This window comes from Symphalangus syndactylus, chromosome X, assembly GCF_028878055.3.
Source record: "Symphalangus syndactylus isolate Jambi chromosome X, NHGRI_mSymSyn1-v2.1_pri, whole genome shotgun sequence".
Taxonomy (NCBI): Eukaryota; Metazoa; Chordata; class Mammalia; order Primates; family Hylobatidae; genus Symphalangus; species Symphalangus syndactylus.
Window position 1 is genome coordinate 120,818,152 of NC_072447.2, and position 21,249 is coordinate 120,839,400.

Genomic DNA, 21,249 nt, shown 5'->3' on the forward strand with positions numbered 1-21,249 from the left:
ATTTCCACCAACATTATATGAGGGTTCTGTTGTCTCCATATTTTGCCAGCATTTGTTATTGCCCATCTTTTGATAAAAGCCATTTTGAATAGGGTGAGATGATATTTCATTGTAGCTTTGATTTGCATTTTTCTGATGACCAATGATGTTGAGCACCTTTTCATATGCCTAATGCCATTTGTATGTCTTCTTTTAAGAAATGTCTATTCAGATTTTTTGCTCAGTTTTCGATCAGATTATTAGATTTTTTCCTATACAGTTGTTTGAGTTCCTTATATATTCTGGTTATTAATCTCTTGTCAGATGGTGATATGGTTTGGCTGTGTCTCCACTCAAATCTCATCTTGAATTGTAGTTCCCATAATCCCCATGTGTCATGGGAGGGAACTGGTGGAAGGTAATTGAATTATGAGGGCAGTTATCTCCATGCTGTACTGATGATGGTGCGTTTTCACAAGATATGATGGTTTTATAAGGGGCTTTTCTCCACCTTTGCTCTGCCCTTCTCCTTGCTGCCCTCATGTAAAGAAGGATGTGTTTGCTTCCTCTTCCACCATGATTGTAATTTTCCTGAGTACTCACCAGCCATATTGAACTGTGAGTCTATTAAACCTCTCACCTTTATAAATTACTCATTCTCAGGTATGTCTTTATTAGCACTGTAAGAATGGACAGTAAATTGGTACCAGGTAGTGGGTCACTACTATAAAGATACCCAAAAATATGAAGTAACTTTGGGACTGGGTAACAGGCAGAGGTTGGAACAATTTGGAGTTTTCCAGTCTCAGAAGAAGAGAGGAAAATTTATGAAAGCTTGAAACTTCCTAGAGACTTGCTGAATGGCTTTGACCAAAATGCTGAGAGTGATATGGACAATAAAGTTCAGGTGAGGTGGTCTCAGATGGAGATGAGGAAATTGTTGGGAACTGGAGCAAAGATCACTCTTGTTATGCTTTAGCAAAGAGACTGTTGGCATTTTGCCCCTGCCCTAGAGATCTGTGGAACTTTGAAATTGAGAGAGATGATTTATGGTATCTGGCAGAAGGAATTTCTAGGCAGCAAAGCATTCAAGAGGTGACAGAGCATAAAAGCTTGCACCATGCTCCTGGAAAAGCTGCGGACATTCACCGCCAGCCTGTGAAAGCAGTCAGGAGGGGGGGCTGTACCCTGCAAAGCCACAGAGGCAGAGGTGCCCTAGGCCATGGGAGCCCATCTCTTGCATCAGTGTGATCTAGATGTGAGATGTGGAGTCGACGGAGGTCATTTTGGAAGCTTAAAGAGTTGACCGCCTCGCTGGATTTCAGACTTGCATGGGGCCTGTAGCCCCTTTGTTTTGGCCAATTTCTTCCATTTGGAAGGGGTGTATTTACCCAATGCTTGTACCCCCACTGTATCTAGGAAGTAACTTACTGCCGATTTTACAGGCTCATAGGCAGAAGGGATTTGCCTTGTCTCAAATGAGACTTTGGACTCATTTGAGTTAATGCTGAAATAAATTAAGATTTTGGGGGGCTGTTGGAAAGGCATGATTGTGTTCCAAAATGTGAAGACATGAGATTTGGGAGGGGCCAGGGGTAGAATCATATGGTTTGACTGTGACCCCACCCAAATCTCATATTGAATTGTAGTTCCCATAATCCCCACATGTCATGGGAGGACCCAGTGGGAGGTAATTGAATCACAGGGGCAGTTACTTCCATGCTGTTCTCGTGATAGTGAGTGAGCTCTCACGAGATCTGATGCTTTCATAAGAGACATTTCCCTGCTTCACTCAGCACTTCTCCTTGCTGCCCACATGTGAAAAAGGACATGATTGCTTCCCCTTCTGCCATGATTATATGTTTTCTGAGGCCTCCCAAGCCATGTGGAACTGTGAGTCAATTGAACCTCTTACCTTTATAAATTATCCAGTATTCGATATGTCTTTATTAGAAGCATTAGAATGGACTAATACAGATGAATAGTTTGCAAATATTTTCTCCCATCCTGTAAGTTGTCTCTTCACTTTGTAGATTGTTTCCTTTACTGTGAGGAATATTTTTAATTTGATGTGATCCCATTTGTCCACTTTGGCTTTGGTTGCCTGTATATATATATATATATATCGAGATTTTGGTGCATCCAAAATATATCCCTCAGCTTTTGGTTGTCTTGGAAAGTCTTTATTTCTCCTTCATGCTTGAAGGGTATTTTTGCTAGATATACTATTCTAGTGTAAAAGTATTCTTTCCTTCAGAACTTTAAACATACCATGCCACTCTCTAGTGGCTTGTAAGGTTTCCACTGAAAAGTCTGCTGCCAGACCTAGTGGAGCTCCATTGTATGTTATTTGTTTCTTCTATCTTGCTGCTTTTAGGATGCTTTCTTTATCCTTGTCTTTTGGGAGTTTGATTATTAAATGCCTTGAGGTAGCCTTCTTTTGGTTAAACCTTCTTGGTGTTCTATAACTTTCTCGTACATAGATATTGATATCTTTCTCTAGGCTTGGGGAGTTCTCATTATTATCCTTTTGAATACCCTTTCTACCCCTATTTCTTTCTCTACCTCCTGTTTAAGGCCAATAACTCTTACATTTGCCCTTTTGAAGCTATTTTCTAGATCTTGTCAATGTGCTTCATTATGTTTTCTTTTTTTCTTTTGCCTTTCTGACTATATTTTCAAATAGCCTGTCTTTAAGCTCACTAATTCTTTCTTGTGCTTGGTCAATCCTGTTATTAAGAGACTCTAATCCATTCTTCAGTATTTCAATTGAATTTTTAGCTCTAGAGTATCTGCTTGATTCTTTAAGTATTTCAATCTCCTTGTTAAATGTATCTGATAGAATTCTGAATTCCTTCTCTGTGTTATCTTGAATTTCTTTGAGTTACTTCCAAACCGCTATTTTGAATTCTCTCCCTGGATGGTCACAGATCTCTGTTTCTCCATAGCCACCACTATTTGGAACATGCTGAGTCTCACCTGAAGCCAGCACATCTCAGAGTCTCACCCAAGGCCCATGGCATAGTATTTGAGTATGGCTGATGGTTATTTAGGGCCCAAGGGCTCTTTAGTCAGCAGGTGATGAATCCTGCGAGGACTGGGTCCTTTTATTTAAGGCACCAAGTTCCCTTCTGGTCCAAGTTGTGTCTAGAAATGTCATACAGGAGCTAGAGTGATTTAGATTTAGGCTAAAGTTTAAGGCTTACCACCTTAGAAATTGCTGTACTGTGAAGATAAAGCAATATACTTAAAGATGATGGTGATAATAATATCAAATACTTCTTAAATAATTACTATGGTCCAGGCACCATGCTAATCACTCTAAATAAATTAGGTTATTTAATCATCACAGTAGCCATAATGAGTATTTATTATTATTATTATTACTGTCCCTCATTAAAGATGAAGAAACTTAGAGGTGAAGTCATTTGTCCAAGTTCGGATAGCTAGTTCATAGAAATCACGACTCCAAGTATGCCTCTAAAGAACACTCTTCTAACTAATATAATATATATCATGTTGTTTGTCTATGAAATTCCTAAAAATGTTCAATCCTATTTCCAAATCAGCATCTGTCTTCAGGGCCTGGTAGTGCCAAAGCATTTAATCTGGATATAGGGTTACTCAATACAGGAGTTGAGTTTCTCAAAAGCTGTATATAAATCAGTATTCTTAATATTCTGTTGACATTATTATAACTCTCTTATAGGTTATATTTCTACTCTCCAGTTCATAGTGGTTCCAAACTCTTGCACTTTCAATATTTCTGCCCATCATCTTTTCTAACATTTAATAATCTGTAAATAAATGTAGAGATACACTATGGAGTTCAAGAGACATTTTATCATTCCTCAGTCAAGTGAATAAGAATAAAATGCAAATAACGACCTCTTACTTGTCAAATATCTGTTGTTCATAAGCTGAGCATTGCTTTATAATATCTTTTGAAAAATTATAAAAGGTTAAAAAAAATACTAGAATAGATTAATTTTGCTCATCCCGGCACAACAGAACTATATAAAAAGCCTTTCAGAAATGAAGCTTCCACTCATCCTTTAGCAGTTTACAAGCATTTAGCCATTCTGCAAGTGAGAAGTATGAGGAAAATTGTTTTTCTCTTTTAAAGGGTTAATGTGGCTGAGTGAGGGTTTGCGTTTCAGAGAGCCAGAATCCAGATAAATAACCTAAACATCTCAGGGGGAAAAAGTACTTTTTTTTTCTTTCCTTAATCCCATCAGTACCCTAAATGCCTATGCTGATGCACAACATTAACTTACAATACTGGATTTGTCATTATAATTACACTGCAAAGGAGCCCTTCTCTTAGGCAAGGTCATACAGGCTGCAAAGCAAAATAAGTAAGGGCAACAGAACTCCTGAGAGGCTCCATTCATAAAGCAGGGGTAAGCATGAATGCAGCATTATTCTTTCTGGGAAAGTTCTGAAAAGGTTGACCTCAGTGGAATGGGTGCAAATTTGCATAATGCTTCATTTCCTTAGAGCAACTCAAGGGTTGGTAACCATTACATGAGGCCAAACATCACTGGAAAGATTAATGGAACTGGGATATCATTACATCCAAATAGAATGAAGTCATGCCAAGGTCACTGCAAGGTTTATTAAGAGAAAGATGTTTGCTCATTAGAATGGGTGACTTGTCTCTCAGGCTAGCAGAGTTAATGGAAATGAATTGCACATCACTAAATATTAAGCAGTCCAGTAAAGCTCCTTCATGTTAAGCAACATAATGGATAAGACATGGCATGGATGGGATTTGTAAAAACCTGCTGGTTGACATCTTTTGGCAAGGACCATTGTATGAAAACCCTTTAGCCAATTAAGAGTTATTTGTCCCTTTTGTTATCACAGCAAGGAAAAAAGAAAAGAACAAAAACAAAAAGTACTATTTTTCACTTCAAGGTCCTGGCTCCAGTACTTTTTGTGAGTAGTGTATTGATTGATTGACTGAATTCCTAAATGCAGCATCAAAATAGTCTCAGGGGCTTAGATGGAAGTGAGATACAGGACTTAACCCAAACAGCCTCAATGAAATATCAATGAGCAGTTAGTCTTTAATAGGGAACAACCCCACAAAGATGTAAATGATTTTCTACACAGAGAATATATTCTGATCATTGACTCCTCCTGCTTGTGCATCCAGGTCCTGGCTTAGAGTCAAAATGACAACTAATGATGTGTCTTCCCAACCAAATTTATAGGTGATGAAGTTCAAGATGTGCCAGGGAGAGGAGAAAAACAAGCAAGTAAAAGCACAAAAAGTTAGTATTTTGTAATGGAGAGAGCTTGCTGATTTTGGGTGAGGGTAATTGCAATTAACTACATCTATCTATATAAAAGAACAGTAAAAGCCACACCTCTCCTGTCTGCTGCCAGCTATCCAAAAACAGTTAATGTGACTTCAGGTTTCTTTGGTCAGATGCCCAGTTCTGGGCTTATGACAGGAGACTGCCGATAAAAGTGGCTTGGACACAAATCACTGCAATACTTAAGGGTCACCAGATAGTCATGAACACTGAGATTCCCTATATGCAATTCCTAGTCAAAGTCTCTGGTCTCTAAATGATGACTGATACAATATCTTATGAATTTGAATTAACCACAGGACAAGCTCTGGTGGCTATTGTAGTTCAAAATGTAATTAAGATTTTTTTTTCTAAAATTATCTTCTTGTTTGTGTGCATAGAGGTGTAAATGGCCATACTGCCCAAAGCAATCTACAAATTCAGTGCTTTTCCTATCAAACCACCAATGTCATCTTTCACAGAACTAGAAAGAAAAACTATTCTAAAATTCATATGGAATGAAAAGAAGAGCCCAAATAGCCAAAGCAATCTTAAGCAAAAAGAACAAAGCCAGAGGCATCACATTACCTGACATCAAACTATATATAAAGCTACAGTAACCAAAACAGCATGGCATTGGTACAAAAGCAGACACATAGACCAATAGAACAGAATAGAAAACTCAGAGATGAAGCTGCACACCTACAGCCATCTGATCTTCAACAAAGTTGACAAAAATAAGCAATGGAGAAAGGACTCCCTATTTGATAAATGGAGCTATCATAGCTGGCTAGCCACATGTAGAAGAATAAAACTGGACCCTGAAGAATAAAACTGGACCCTTACATTTCACCATATACACAAATTAACTCAAGATGGATTAAAGATTTAAATGTAATGCCTCAAACTATAAGAATTCTAGAAGAAAACTTAGGAAATACCATTGTAGACATCAGCCTTGGGAAAGGATTTATGACTAAGCCCTCAAAAGCAATTGTAACAACAAAATAATTGACAAGTAGGACCTAATTAAACTAAAGAGCTTCTGCTCAGCAAAACAATCAACAGAATAAACAGACAACCTATGTAATAGGAGAAAATATTAGTAAACTATGTATCTGACAAATGTCTAACATTTAAAATCAGTAAGGAACTTAATAGGTAAAAAAAAAAAAACCCATTAAAAATGGGCAAAAGACATGAACAGACACTTCTCAAAAGAAGACACACAAGCAGACAACAAATACATGAAAAAATGTTCAACATCACAAATCATCAGAGAAATGTAAATAAAAACCACAATGAGATACTATCTCACACCAGTCGGAATGGCTTATTATTACAAAGTCAGAAAACTACAGATGTTGGTGAGACTGCACAAAAAAAGAGAATGCTTAAGCACTGTTAGTGGGAATGTAAATTAGTTCAGCCACTGTGGAAAGCAGTTTGGATATTTCTCAAATAACTTAAAAGAGAACTACTGTTTGACCCTGCAATCCCATCACTGGGCATATACCAAAAGGAAAATGTATATTATTTTACCAAAAAGACACGTGCACGCATATGTTCATCATAGCACTAATCACAATAGCAGAGATACGGAATCAACCTAGATGCCCATCCACAGTGGATTGGATAAAGAAAATATAGTATATATACACCATGGAATACTATGCAGCCATATAAAAGAATAAAATCATGTCATTTGCAGCAATATGGATGCAGCTGGAGACCATTATCCTAAGCAAATTAATGCAGGAACAGAAAACCAAACACCATTTGCTCTTCCTTATAAGTGAGAGCTAAGCATTGCAGACACACAGACATAAAGATGAGAATAATAGACACTGGGGACTACTGTCTACTAAAGGGAGTATAAAGGGAGGGATCGAAAGCTGAAAAACTACCTATTGGGCACCCCCAAACCTCAGTGCCAAGGAATATACCCATGTAAGAAACCTGCACATGTACTTCCTGAATCTAAAATGAAAGTTGAAGTTACATAAAAAAAGAAATCTTGTAAATATTTTACGGTTTTTATTCCTAATGTGGGAACAGAACTACCTTCATAATTAGGTTAGGCAGAGAATATAACTCTGAGGGCTTTCAAGCCTGGGATCTATAATTTTTTTGTAAGATGTAATCTCACTATTATTGTAAAATGAGAGGGGGGTAAGCCACTGCCCCAACTAATCTCTGAATATTGATACTGTCTACAATCAGCTTTTGGAGTTAATTTGATATCGATCACTTATAATTTCAAGGTGAACTCTCCTTAAGTGTACTTCAGTGCACTTTCATTTTAAGAAGTAAGTCAACTGCGATGAAAACAGGAACAGTATGAGAGACCAAGATTGTTTTATGGTAACTATGGACTCTTAGAAGCAAAATTATTCTGGAGAGATGGTTATTATTTTGAGGGCAGGGTTTGTATTGCATTGAGCTCTCAGTACCCAGAGAAAGCCTAGAAAATAGAAGGAACCCAATAAATGATTCTTTATGAATGAATGAATGAATGAATGGGTACATGCAACCTTGTAAGGATATACGCCTAGAATTTAAAGTATAATAAAAAAAAGGGCTAATTCTTATCTAAACACCAGAATGTTGTTTTAGCCTAATCCACTTATATGTTTCCAAGTAATTTTTATTTTTATTCATTATCTGGGAAAGACAAACAACGAAAAACAACTCATAATCACAATGACAATTGAAATACATGAATACTTCAAGGTTATTGAATTTGCATAACAAAATATGTAAATAAAAGGAATTGTCAAATTGTTTCTGAAAGACATGAAGCACAGGTAAAACACAATTTTAACAGAAGGCATGGAGATGAAAAGGACATAGTATTTTAAAATAAAATGACCTGTTTATTTTTATTCTCCCTACAATCTTTGTAATAGTTAATCAAGGGAAACAAAATTTCTTTCACTTTGGTGCCTCTCTTCTCTAACTACTTCATAAGCTGCTTTTGCCTCTGGGTTTTTCTTAATGTCTTCCTCATCTCTTTGCATCAACATTTCCATTTTCTCCCAACCAAGGCCTAGGAAAAACCCTTAAGCTATGACAGCATAGATGCCAAATAGTTTTTGCCCTGCCATAATGTAAAATTTTTGGCTTGATTTTTCTCAGATATTGACAAAGACAAGGTATTTACTTATCTTTCTGTTCAATACTCTTATTAAAGCTCATACATGGCTCAGGTTATTCTGACACTGTCCCTGAAAATTAAATTTTCCATTAAGTATCACCTTGTTCTGTATTATTTTTGTTCCTGTTCTGTAAATTAAGGATAATATTTACTGCCTGGGATTTATTAACCTCATGTATTTGATGCATTTTCAGGAGAAATATTTAAGATTATGTCTAATGGAAAAGTAAGAACTTCAAAATCATGTCTAAATATATGGATATGTCTTTATCACCTTCTGTGACAAAGGATAGAGTAAGAAATTTCTAATTAAATGTTCCAAAGCAATAACCATAGACAACAAAATAAAACACTTGGAGGGAAACAAGCGGTTTGGTTAATATACTTCTAGCTCCTTAGCATCTGTCCACGACAAATAACTTGACAAAAATTCTCTACTATCACCTTAATAATGAACACTATAAAACAAATATTGGGCATCATCATTATGCTTACCATTTATGGCCTTTCTACTGTGGTGAAACCTCTACCTTGACTCTTCAATATATAAATGAAGTTAGACTCTTCATTTCTAACTATGGAATGGTGTTAGGAGACAATGAAATTTCCACAAAGAATGACCCACACAGATACTTGAATGCAGCCTCAAGACAAACAGGATTGAAAGTAAAAAAGATTTTAAAAGGGGCTTACAGAATTTTGTTCTCCTTTATTGTTATTTCTCATTCTATTATCCAAAAGAAAATATTAAAAGTTTACTTGTTATTAACAGTGATAATATATTACTCTCCTTCGAACTATGTCATCAGTGTCCCTCATTACCAGTTTCTTGATATTCTGAAGGTTGACCTGTCATTTTTAAAAATCTCAATCATTAAGTTCTCTTTATGTCAGCTGCTATAGTGATGTCTCAGGCTAAGCAGTGCCTTTAAGGGGAAAAGGCTTTTATACAGGAACAGGCTGCAAAATAAAAGCCACATCACATGAGGAAGAAGGGATTTGGAAGACCTTGCAGAATTTCGCTGAAACTCAATTCATAGTCCTATGACATATTTCATAACTGTGCGTCCCAGCTTCCAATCTCAGCTTTCTTTCCACATTACAGCTCTGGTATGTCCTTACTGGGTTCTCAGCATCTTTTGAAATCCTTCTTGCTCCCAACATTGCTTCTCAATATATGCATTGTATCTCTCTTACACAAATGGCTCCCGATCTGTGCCCAAATTGCACACATAACAAAGAATGTAAGAAGAATTACTTATAATAATAAAATTCTAAAGTATGGATCTCTATCCAATTTCTCGCTCTTGAACTCCAGTCCCAAAAGTCAAATAAGACATCTGTATCTTAACTGTCTCACAAGCAGTGCTATGGTCTACATGTTTGTCTCCCCCAAATTTCATAGATTATGAAATTGGTCTTAAGAGGTAGGGTCTTTGGGGGATGATTAGGTCATGAGGACCTCGCCCTCATGAATGGTATTAGTGCTTTTATAAAAGAGGCCCAAGGAATCTTGTTTGTCCCTTTTACCATGTGAAGACACAGCTAAAAGAAACTGTCTATAAGAAACAGTCCCTCATCAGACATTGAATCTGCTTGTACCTTGATCTTGGACTTCCCAGTATCTAAAACTATCAGCAATAAATTTCTACTGCTTACAAATTACTCAATCTAGGGTTTTTTTGTTATAGGAGCAAAATACACCAAGACAATCAGTAAAATAAGCCCAACCTATCCAGAACTAAACCCTTCATCTTTGCCTCAACTCAACCTCTCCTTCAATGTTCTCAGGGCATGGCCATGCCATCCCCCAATCTTTATATTATAATATGTGTACTTGATTTTTTTTTTCACTCTTCCGATGATAAAATCTCTTCATTGTCTCCCTCATTGAATTTAAGATAAAATACAACTTTCTTATAAAAGAAAATGTCAGCCGAATTTAATATTTAAAGAGTTTAATTGAGCAATGAATGACTTGCGAATCAGGCAGCCCCCAGAATCACAGCAGATTCATAGAAACTCCAGCGCAGCCACGTGGTGGAAGAAGATTTATAGACAAAAAAACAACAAAAAACAAACAAACAAACAAAACCGAAAAAAACAAAAAAACATAAAGGATGTATAGAAATCAGCAACGAGGTACAGAAATAGCTGAGTTGGTTACAGGTTGCTGTTTGCCTTATTTGAACACAGTTTGAACACTTAGCAGTCTATGAGTGGTTGAAGTATGGCTGCTGGGATTGGCCAAGACTCAGTTATTACTGCAGACAAAATCTAACTCCTAAGTTAGATTTTCAGTTTTGTCTGACTATTAAGCTAGGTTATAGTTCATCCACAAGGACTCACATATAGAAGTATGGAGTCCTCCTCAGGCCATATTTAGTTTTCTTGAACACTTAGCATGACATTGAAAATCCTCAGTGGTTTGGCCATGGTGACATTTTAAGCCTCATCTTTCACGACTATTTCTATTTATTTGAATGTACTCTGCTTGCTCATCTGTCCATGTTATTTCCTCTGAATGTAATACCCTTCAGCTCTTACTTTCCCTGGCTACTTCCTACCTATTCTTTAAACATTTTCTGAGGGGAAGTAGTACCTCCCCTCAGAAGTTCAGTTATGCCAGCCACTGAGGCTGGGTTTAGTGCACCTCCTTTGCATTTCCACAATACCCTATGTGTACATATTGCAGCATTTTTCACACTCTATTATGATTCCCTAATTTTATGCCTCCTCCAATAGACTGTTAGCTGCTTGAGCGTAAGATGTATATCTGTTCTTCATATTCCCAGGAATCTACCTCCTTGTGTGGTACACAAAGTACATGCCAGAGAAAGATTTACTGGGTGAATAAGTGACCAAAGAACTCTGACAAGAAAAAAGAAACATTCAAACAAACAAATAAAAATGGTTCTATCATTTGATTTAAGCATTGATAATAATCAAAATGCATTTATTTTGAGACCTTGTATTAGTTTTCTAGGGATGCCATAACAAAATATCACACATTGGGTGGCTTAAAGAATAGAAATTTATTTTCTCACAGTTCTGGAAGCCACAAGTCTGAGATCGAGATGTTGGCAAAGTTAATTTCTTCTAAGGCCTCTCTCCTCAGCTGGTAAATGGCTGTCTTTTCCCTGTGTCTTGATCTTCTCTATGTGTATGTCTGATCTTCTCTATGTGTAAATCTGTGTTGTGGTTTCTTCTTCTTATAAGACATCAGTCATTTTGAATTAGGGCCAACCCTAATAACCACGTTTAACCATAATTACCTCTTTAAATATTCTATCCTCAAATGCAGTGATATTAGGAGGTAATAGGGGTTAGGACTTCAACATATGAATTTGGGAGGAATATAATTCAGCCCGTAACAGGCCTTGAAGTTACAAAATACTTCTTCCACTAATGTGGGCCATTACAGCTTAGTCCACAGTATATTCCCCAAGTACTCACAAAGCCTGTCAGATGGCATTCTCTTTGTGGGGTCACTGGCAGGTGGGGAGGTACTTGTTTCCTGCATTCGTGCCTTTTTTATTCCTTCTAAACATCTGAAGCTGGGCATAAATCTCCCCCTTCTCCCTCCTCCTTCTGCAATATCTCTTGCCCCAATTATGCAGTTAGCCTAAGAATCAGGAAACTGTTCCAGAAATAAACTTAACCTGCTGATCTAGATAGTGACTAAATCCTCCAATAATGTGGACATCGACTAGAAAAGCTAGGTTAACAGGCTTCTTTTTTAGAAGTCATCTGTTTGGTTGTGAGATAAGATCAAGGCTCAATCATATCCAAAGTCCAAAAGACTTCAAACCTTACGCGATTTTTGCCCCACTCCCTATCACTGCAGTGCAGTTATAACTGGTTGTGGAGTTGAGAAAAAGCCAAGCAATCTTAACTGTTGTCAATTTTATACCATTGAAATTCTGAAGCAAATATGCAAATTATATTAAAAACCTCCCAAAAAAGCATGGGTAACAACGACTTTTTTTTCCCACCACAATCTCAATACTCATCATAAGTATTTCTACTTTACTATTTCTTCCTCCACAAACAATCCAGATCCCATCACTTACTTATACTCTGTGATCTCCACAAAGCCTTCCTTCCGTAACTACTCTAGTGTATTTGGATTTTTCTCCTTTCTCTCACAGCTCAGAATGTTCACTATTTCCATTGTACAGAAAATAGTTGACATGGAAGATAGATTAAAACATCTGTTCACATCTCCTCATTTTAAAAATGGAATTGACTAGATTATTGAATAAGTGGACTCCAGTATATTGCACTTAGGAAATAATTTGATTTTTCTCCTATTTCTGTCATCAAAACTACTCTGTTAAATCTCCTTTTCAGACCCCTGGATGATATTTCAAACAGCAACCTTAGCTATTCAGGTTCTCAGCGGTGACAAATAATTTCAGTTACAGGAATTAAAAGGCCAATATGTTTCAAAATATAATGCATTGTTATTAACTACAGTCACCACGTTATACAACAGATATCATTAACTATTGTTTATTAGCTCAACTGAGCCATTCCACAATGTATACATATCTCAAAACATCATGTTACATGGGATAAAAATATACAATTTTGAATCTGTCAGTATTTTAAATTGATACAAATACTTGTACATATTTATCAGATACATGTGATATTTTGTTACAGGAACAGACTATGTAATAATCAAGTTAGAGTATTTGGGGTGTCCATCATCTCAAGTATTTATCATTTATATGTGCTGGGAACATTTCAAGTTCTCTCTTCTAGTATTTTGAAATATACAATACATTGTTGTTAACTTTAGTCATCGTACTCTGCTATTGAGTATTATAACTTATTCCTTTTATCTGACTGTATGTTTGTACCCATTAATCAACCTCCCACAGATTCTTCCCAGCCTTTGGCATCTATCCTTCTATTCTCTACTCTGTGAAATCAGCTTAAGTTCTTACATATGAGTGAGAATATGCAATATTTGTCTTCCTGTGCCTGGCTTATTTCAACTAACATAATGGCCTCCAGTTCCATCCATGACATAATTCCCTTTGGATGAATACCCTAAAGTGAATTTGAGAATGATAGGGTAGTTCTACTTTTAGTTTCAAGAAAAGATCCCTACTGTTTACCATAGTGGCTGCACTAATTTACATTCCTACCAACAGTCTATATGAGTTCCCTTTTCTCCACATCCCCTCCAGCATCTCTTATATTTTGTCTTTTTAATAGTAGCCTTTCTACCTGGCTAAGATAACATTTCATTGTGGTTTTGATTTTAATTTCCCAGATAATTAGTGTTGTAGAGCACTTTTTCACATACATGTTGGCCATGTGTATGTCTTCTTTTGAGACATGTCTATTTATGTCATTTGCCCACTTTTTAAGTGGGATTTTTTTTTAACTGTTTGAGTTCCTTGGTTCCTTGTATATCCTGGATATTAGTCCCTTATTGGAGGAATAGTTTGTGAATATTTTCCCTGATTCAACATGTTGTCTCTTTACTCTGTTGTTTCCTTTGCTGTGCAGAAGATTTTTAGTTTAATATAGTCCCATTGTCTATTTGTATTGCCTGTTAGTTTGAGTTCTTACTTATAAAATCTAGGACTAGATCAATATCCTGGATTGTTTCCCCTGTCTTCTTCTATATGATTTTTAGTTTTTGGGTCATATGTTTAAGTCTTTAATCCATTTTGAGTTGCTTTCGTATATGGTGAGAGATAGGGGTCTAGTTTCATTCTTCTGCATATGGATATCCAGTTTTCTCAGCACCATTTATTAAAGAGTGTGTTCATTCTTTAATATATGTTCTTGGTGCTTTTTTCAAAATTCGGTTGGCTGTAAATATGTGAATCTATTCTTGGGTTCTCTAATTTGTTATATTGGTTTATGTGTCTGTGTTGGTTATGATAGCCTGTAATATATTTGAAAGTCAGGTAGTGTGATGACTCCAGCTTTGTTCTTTTTGGTCAGAATTACTTTGGTCATTTGGACTCTTTTTGGTTCCACAGAATTTTTAGAATTGTTTTTTCCATTTATGTAAAATACATCATTGGTATTTTGATAGGAATTGCACTGAATCTGTAGATTGCTTTGGACAGTATGGCTATTTTAACAATATTAATTCTTCCAATCCATGAACATGTCATGTCTTTCCATTTGTTTGTGTCCTGTTGAATGTCCTTATTAGTGTTTCGTAGTTTTCCTTGTAGATGTTCTTTATAATATCTCCTTGATTAATTTTTTCTAGGCATGTTTTATAGTTATTGTAAAGGGGATTACCTTCTCAATTTCTTTCTCAGCTAGTTCATTTTTGGTGTATATAAATGCTGCTGATTTTTGTATGATGATGTATCCTGCATTTTTACTGAATTTATTTTTCAGACCTACGGACTTTTGGTGGTGTCTAGGTTTTCCTAGATATAAGATTATGTCATCTGCAAAGAGGAACAATGTGACTCTCTTTCTCAATTCGGATGCCTTTCTTTATCTTGCCTGATAGCTCTGGAAAGGATTTTCAGTACTATGTTGAATAGGAGTGGTGAAAGTGGGCATCGTTGCTTGTTTGAGTTATTAAGCAAAAGGCTTTTAGGTTTTCCCCATTCAGTATGATGTTAGCTGTGGATTTGTCATATTATGGCCTTTATTTTGTTGAGTTATGTTCCTTGTGTGCCTAATTTGTTGAGAGTTTTTATCATGAAGGGATATCAAAAGCTTTTTATCAAAACCTTTTTTCTGCATTTATTGAGATGGTCATGTGGACTTTGTCCTCCATTCGGTTGATATGAGGTATCACATTTATTGATTTGCATATGTTGAACCATCCTTGCTTCCGCAGGATAAATCCCACTTGATCATGGTGTGTTATCCTCTTCCTGTGCTGTTGGATTTACTTTGCTAGTATTTTCTTGAGGATTTTGGTATCTATGTTCCTCAGGGTTATTGGCCTATCGTTTTCTTTACTTGTTGCATCTTTTTCTGGTTTTAGTATCAGGCTAATGCTGGCCTCACTGAATAAGTTAGGGATAACTCCTTCCTCCTTAATTTTTTGGGATAGTTTGAGGAGAATTGGTGTTAGTTTTTCTTGTAAGTTTGGTAGAAATCAGCAGTGAAGACATCCAGTCTTGGGCTTTTCTTTGTTGGAAGAGGTTTTAGTTACAGATTCAATTTCATTAATCAGTATTAGTCTGTTCAGGTTTTCTCTTTCTTCCTGATCCAATTGTCCATTATCTGAGTCCACAAGACAGATAATAATAGGTGGCATATTCCTCCACATTTTAAACAGAAGGCTATATATGTTAGACTCACCAAGAGATGCCTCCAAACAGATCCTACACCTCTTGTTTTATCACTCATCCCAAACTTATCTGTAAGAGAGGTAGAGGTTGGAAGGAGGTTGTTGAGAGGGGATTTTTAAGAAGAGAACTATTCGTCTACTAGGGTTGGGGAACTGAAGTGTTGTTATTAGGGGAGAAAAGGGGTTCCTCCTTCCACTTTCCACCTCGAGCCATATAAGGGGTTTCATTGGGCCCTACTCTAGTGCCCAGTACTACCATGGTACTATAGTGGAGTATGGAGAAAATACTTAATGAAGTGCTTGCTAGGCAGCCCCTGGAATTTAGAGGAAACAGGGTCTGGAGGGCCACAATGGGTACAAGCTGCACTTTCACCAGTGATGGGGCAAATTTTCAGTGTTTTTATTTTGACCAAGAGTACATGAAAAAAGCCATAGCAGAGCTGTCCTAAAGGATCCTTATAGGAAGATTGCCTTCTAGGGAAAGATAGGCCTAGCAGAAAGAGACTGTTTGGAAGGAAGTGGGGTACCATTACAGTGCAGGAGCTGAGAGGGTAATGGTAAGTCAATTAAGGAATGTATTGCCTACGGTGTTGGGGAGACCTTAGCAGAGGGACATGTCAGGTAGCAATACAATTGTTAAAAATATCCCGTTTACTGTAGTATCATGGTAGCCAGTATTTGCACATCTATCACAGTAAGGGTATAATGCACCAGCCAAGTAAGGCTATTGGCTCTCTCACCTTTTTTCTTTACCCTTACCCTACCACTATCCCATACCTATCCTAGAGAAGTCAGAGGGAGGCAACATAGTGATTGGAGGAAGAAACATAGAAAAGCATTGCAAAAGAATGAAAAAGAAATAGACTATGTCTTCCTTTCTCATAGCTTATTTATAAAATTTTGTGGCCAGGCTCATGCTGGAACTGAGAGCAGCTTTAAATTAGATGAAAGTTAAAAATGTTTAATGTAAATTAGATTGCGCTTTTGGTCACTTATCTAAATTTTTATTTCAGGAAAATTATTATTTCTTCATTAAACATCCTACAAAGCTGTTAAGTATTAACCATTTGTTAGAAAATTTTATTTAAAAATTAACATAATTTTAAAAGATGACATATTTTTTAAAAAGGTATGAAGTACATACATTGGAGAAAAGATGCCCTTCTCAATAAATGATTCTGCAAACATTAGATATCTGTATGCAGAATAATAAAACTAGACCCCTTTCTCTCATCATATACCAAAGTAACTCAAGATGGATTAAATACTTAAAGATAAGACCCAAAACTAAAAATCCTATAGAGGAAAACAGAGGAAACAATCTAGGACATTGATCTAGGCAAAGATTTTATAACTAATCCCCCAAAGCACAAGCAACAAAAGAAACAATAGACTAACGGGACTATATTAAACTAAAAAGTTTCTGCACAACAAGGGAAAACAATCAACAGAGTGAAGAGACAACCGGTTGAATGGGAGAAAATATTTGCAAACTATATATCCAATAAGGGACTAATGTCCAGAATATACAAGGAAATCAACTCAACAGTTAAAATAATAATAATAATAATAATTCCATTACAAAATGGGCAAAGGATATCAATAGACATTTCTCAATAGAAGACATACAAATGGGCAACACATATATTAAAAAATGTTCAACATCACTAATCATCATGGAAATTCAAATCAAAACCACAACGAGATATTGTCTTACCCCAAATAGAATGGCTATTATTAAAAAGACAAAAAGTAACAGATGCTAGTGAGGATATGGAGAAAAGGGAACTCATATACACTGTTGGTAGAAATATACATTAGTGCAGCCACTATGGTAAGCATTATGAAACTTTCTTAAAAAACTAAAAATAGAACTACCATACACTAAATACTCTGACTTGATCATTACATGTATATATTCATTATATACGTGTGATTCAATTATACATGTATACACCAAATGTGTATAAATAAAAAATAAATAAAAATAGAACTACCATACAATCCAGCAATCCCACTATTAGTTATTTATTTAAAAAAAAAATCTGTATATCAAAAAGATACCTACACCTTTATGTTTATTGCAGCACTATTCACAATAGCAAAGATATGGAATCAACTTGAGTCTGTCAACAGAAAAACTGATAAATAAAATATTGTATATATACACAATGGAATACCATTCAGCCATAAAAATGGAAATCATATCCTTTGCAGCAACATGGATGGAGCTGAACATCATTATGTTAATTGAAATAAGCCAAGCACAGAAAAAAAATCACATGTACTCACTCATATGTAGGAGCTATAAAAGTTAATCTAATGGAGGTAGATAGTAGAATGACTGTTACCAGAGGCTGAGAAGGGTATGTGTATAGGAGTGGAGATGAAGAGAAGTTAGTTAATGGGTACAAACATAGTTAGATAAAAGGAATAAGTTATAATATTTCACAGCTGAGAAGGGTGACTAAAGTTTACAACAATATAATGTATATTTCAAAATAGCTAGAAGAGAGTACTTGAAATGTTCCTAACTTATAGGAATGACAAATATTTGAGCTGATGAATATCCTAAATATTCTGACTTGATCATTACACATTGTATGCATGCAACAATATGTCACATGTACCCCATAAATGTGGACAAATATTATGTATCAATAAAAATATTTTTTACAAGGAAATTGATTGAATAATACGGACTGAATAATACCGATAGAATAATACTGATAGAACTACCATATGATCCAGGAATTCCTTCTCTGGGTTTGCAGAAACTCAAGTTCTGATTACTGGGATGGGTAATGGCCCTCTGGCTAGAGTTGGTTTAAATGATCCCTTCCCAGATGGGAATCAGCTAAGTTTGGTCTGGTTTTCCTTTCTCCTGTAAGAGACAGCACTGAGTTCACTGCCTCACAACTGCTCTGCTCTTGCTCTTCCAGCTTCCAGAGATGCTCTTTACACCACACTGCCACTGCCTAGGGTAGGGAAGGGGTGGCGACAGCGATTTAAGACTGTTTTTTCTAACTCTTCAGTGCCTCTTTCAGTGATACAACCAGGTACTATGAGAGTTCCCCTGATTTTGGGTTCTTATGGAGGTGTTTTGTTCTGTGTGGATAGCTGTTAAATTTGTGTCCTTGCGAGGGGGCTGATCTGTGCAGCCTTCTATTCTGCTTTTCTTGCTCCGCCTCTCTCAGCTTAGTTTTTTTTTTTTTTCCTCTGCAATGCCTAAGGCTAAAGAATGTGATCCCGTATTACTATCCTAATATGAAAATTTCTTTAATGTCACGTGCTGGATGGAAATATTAGTTTGCAATGAGAAATACCTTCAATTGTACATATCAAAGAGTAAGAAAAAAAGCATTGGGATTTTTTGTTCTTACCTTGTGGTCTGACAACTTGAAAGAATATTCTTTTATTCTAAAGATGGTATGTAGGGGATTTTGTTCTGGAAATCAGTGCTAGGTATTTAGGTATTTGGTTGGAGAAAAGAAAACTCGTTTTTGTCTATTGACATTTAGTATATTTTATTTTTTCATGTTATCAATGACAATGTTATGACTTAGCAAACAACAGTTACAAATAACTAAAATTGTAATTGCTCCTGCATTTTTATTTGACTCCCTCATGTATCCTGAGAAGACCTTCTTGTTTTACCTAATCATCTCTCCAACATCCCCTGAACTCTCAACAGGTACGCACTATGTGAAGGTCAATTCAAAGACAGAAACTAAAACCCCATCCACAGGTGACTCCATGGTGAATCCCTGTGGTGTCTTTTCCTGCTAATCGATGTGTATCCACCAAGCAGTTTTCTTTCTCACTATAAATATTATACTGATCAGCATTATCCTGATACCAAAGCCTGGCAGAGACACAACAAAAAAAGAGAATTTTAGACCAATATCCCTGATGAACATCGATGCAAAAATCCTCAATAAAATACCGCAAACCGAATCCAGCAGCACATCAAAAAGCTTATCCACCATGATCAAGTGGGCTTCATCCCTGGGATGCAAGGCTGGTTCAACATATGCAAATCAATAAATGTAATCCAGCATATAAACAGAACCAACAATCCTTCATGCTAAAAACTCTCAATAAATTAGGTATTGATGGGATATATCTCAAAATAATAAGAGCTATCTATAACAAACCCACAGCCAATATCATACTGAATGGGCAAAATCTGGAAGCATTCCCTTTGAAAACTGGCACAAGACAGGGATGCCCTCTCTCACCACTCCTATTCAACATAGTGTTGGAAGTTCTGGCCAGGGCAATTAGGCAGGAGAAGGAAATAAAGGGTATTCAATTAGGAAAAGAGGAAGTTAAATTGTCCCTGTTTGCAGATAACATGATTGTATATCTAGAAAACCCCATCGTCTCAGCCCAAAATCTCCTTAAGCTGATAGGCAACTTCAGCAAAGTCTCAGGATACAAAATGTGCAAAAATCACAAGCATTCTTATACACCAATAACAGACAAACAGAGAGCCAAATCATGAGTGAACTCCCATTCACAATTGCTTCAAAGAGAATAAAATACCTAGGAATCCAACTTACAAGGGATGTGAAGGACCTCTTCAAGGAGAACTACAAACCACTGCTCAATGAAATAAAAGAGGATACAAACAAATGGAAGAACATTCCATGCTCATAGGTAGGAAGAATCAGTATCATGAAAATGGCCATACTGCCCAAGCTAATTTATAGATTCAATGCCATCCCCATTAAGCTACCAATGACTTTCTTCACAGAATTGGAAAAAACTACTTTAAAGTTCATATGGAACCAAAAAAGAGTCCGCATTGCCAAGTCAATCCTAAGCCAAAAGAACAAAGCTGGAGGCATCACGCTACCTGACTTCAAACTATACTACAAGGCTACAGTAACCAAAACAGCATGGTACTGGTACCAAAACAGAGATATAGACCAATAGAACCAAACAGAGCCCTCAGAAATAATGCCACATATCTACAACCATCTGATCTTTGACAAACCTGACAAAAACAAGAAATGGGGAAAGGATTCCCTATTTAATATATGGTGCTGGGAAAACTGGCTAGCCATATGTAGAAAGCTGAAACTGGATCCCTTCCTTACACCTTATACAAAAATTAATTCAAGATGGATGAAGGACTTAAATGTTAGACCTAAAACCATAAAAACCCTAGTAGAAAACCTAGGCAATACCATTCAGGACATAAAATTTGTTTTTAAAACACTCTTAGACCACAAATAAGCTATTAGGTGTCCTCAGAACCCTGTTAAACCTTCTGCCCAGTGGTTCTCAACCTTGGGCACACATTAGAACCAAGTGGGAAAATTTTTAAACCCCTAAGTCTAGACCACACCCCACACCAATTACTCAGAATCTTTAGGGTTGGGCCTGGAAATCATATTTTTAAAGCTCCCTGTGTGATGTTAGTAGGAAACAAGGTTGAGAATCAGAAATCTAGCCCTATTGATCAGTATAACAACATATGTGGCTCATAAACTGGTTCTGAAACAAAT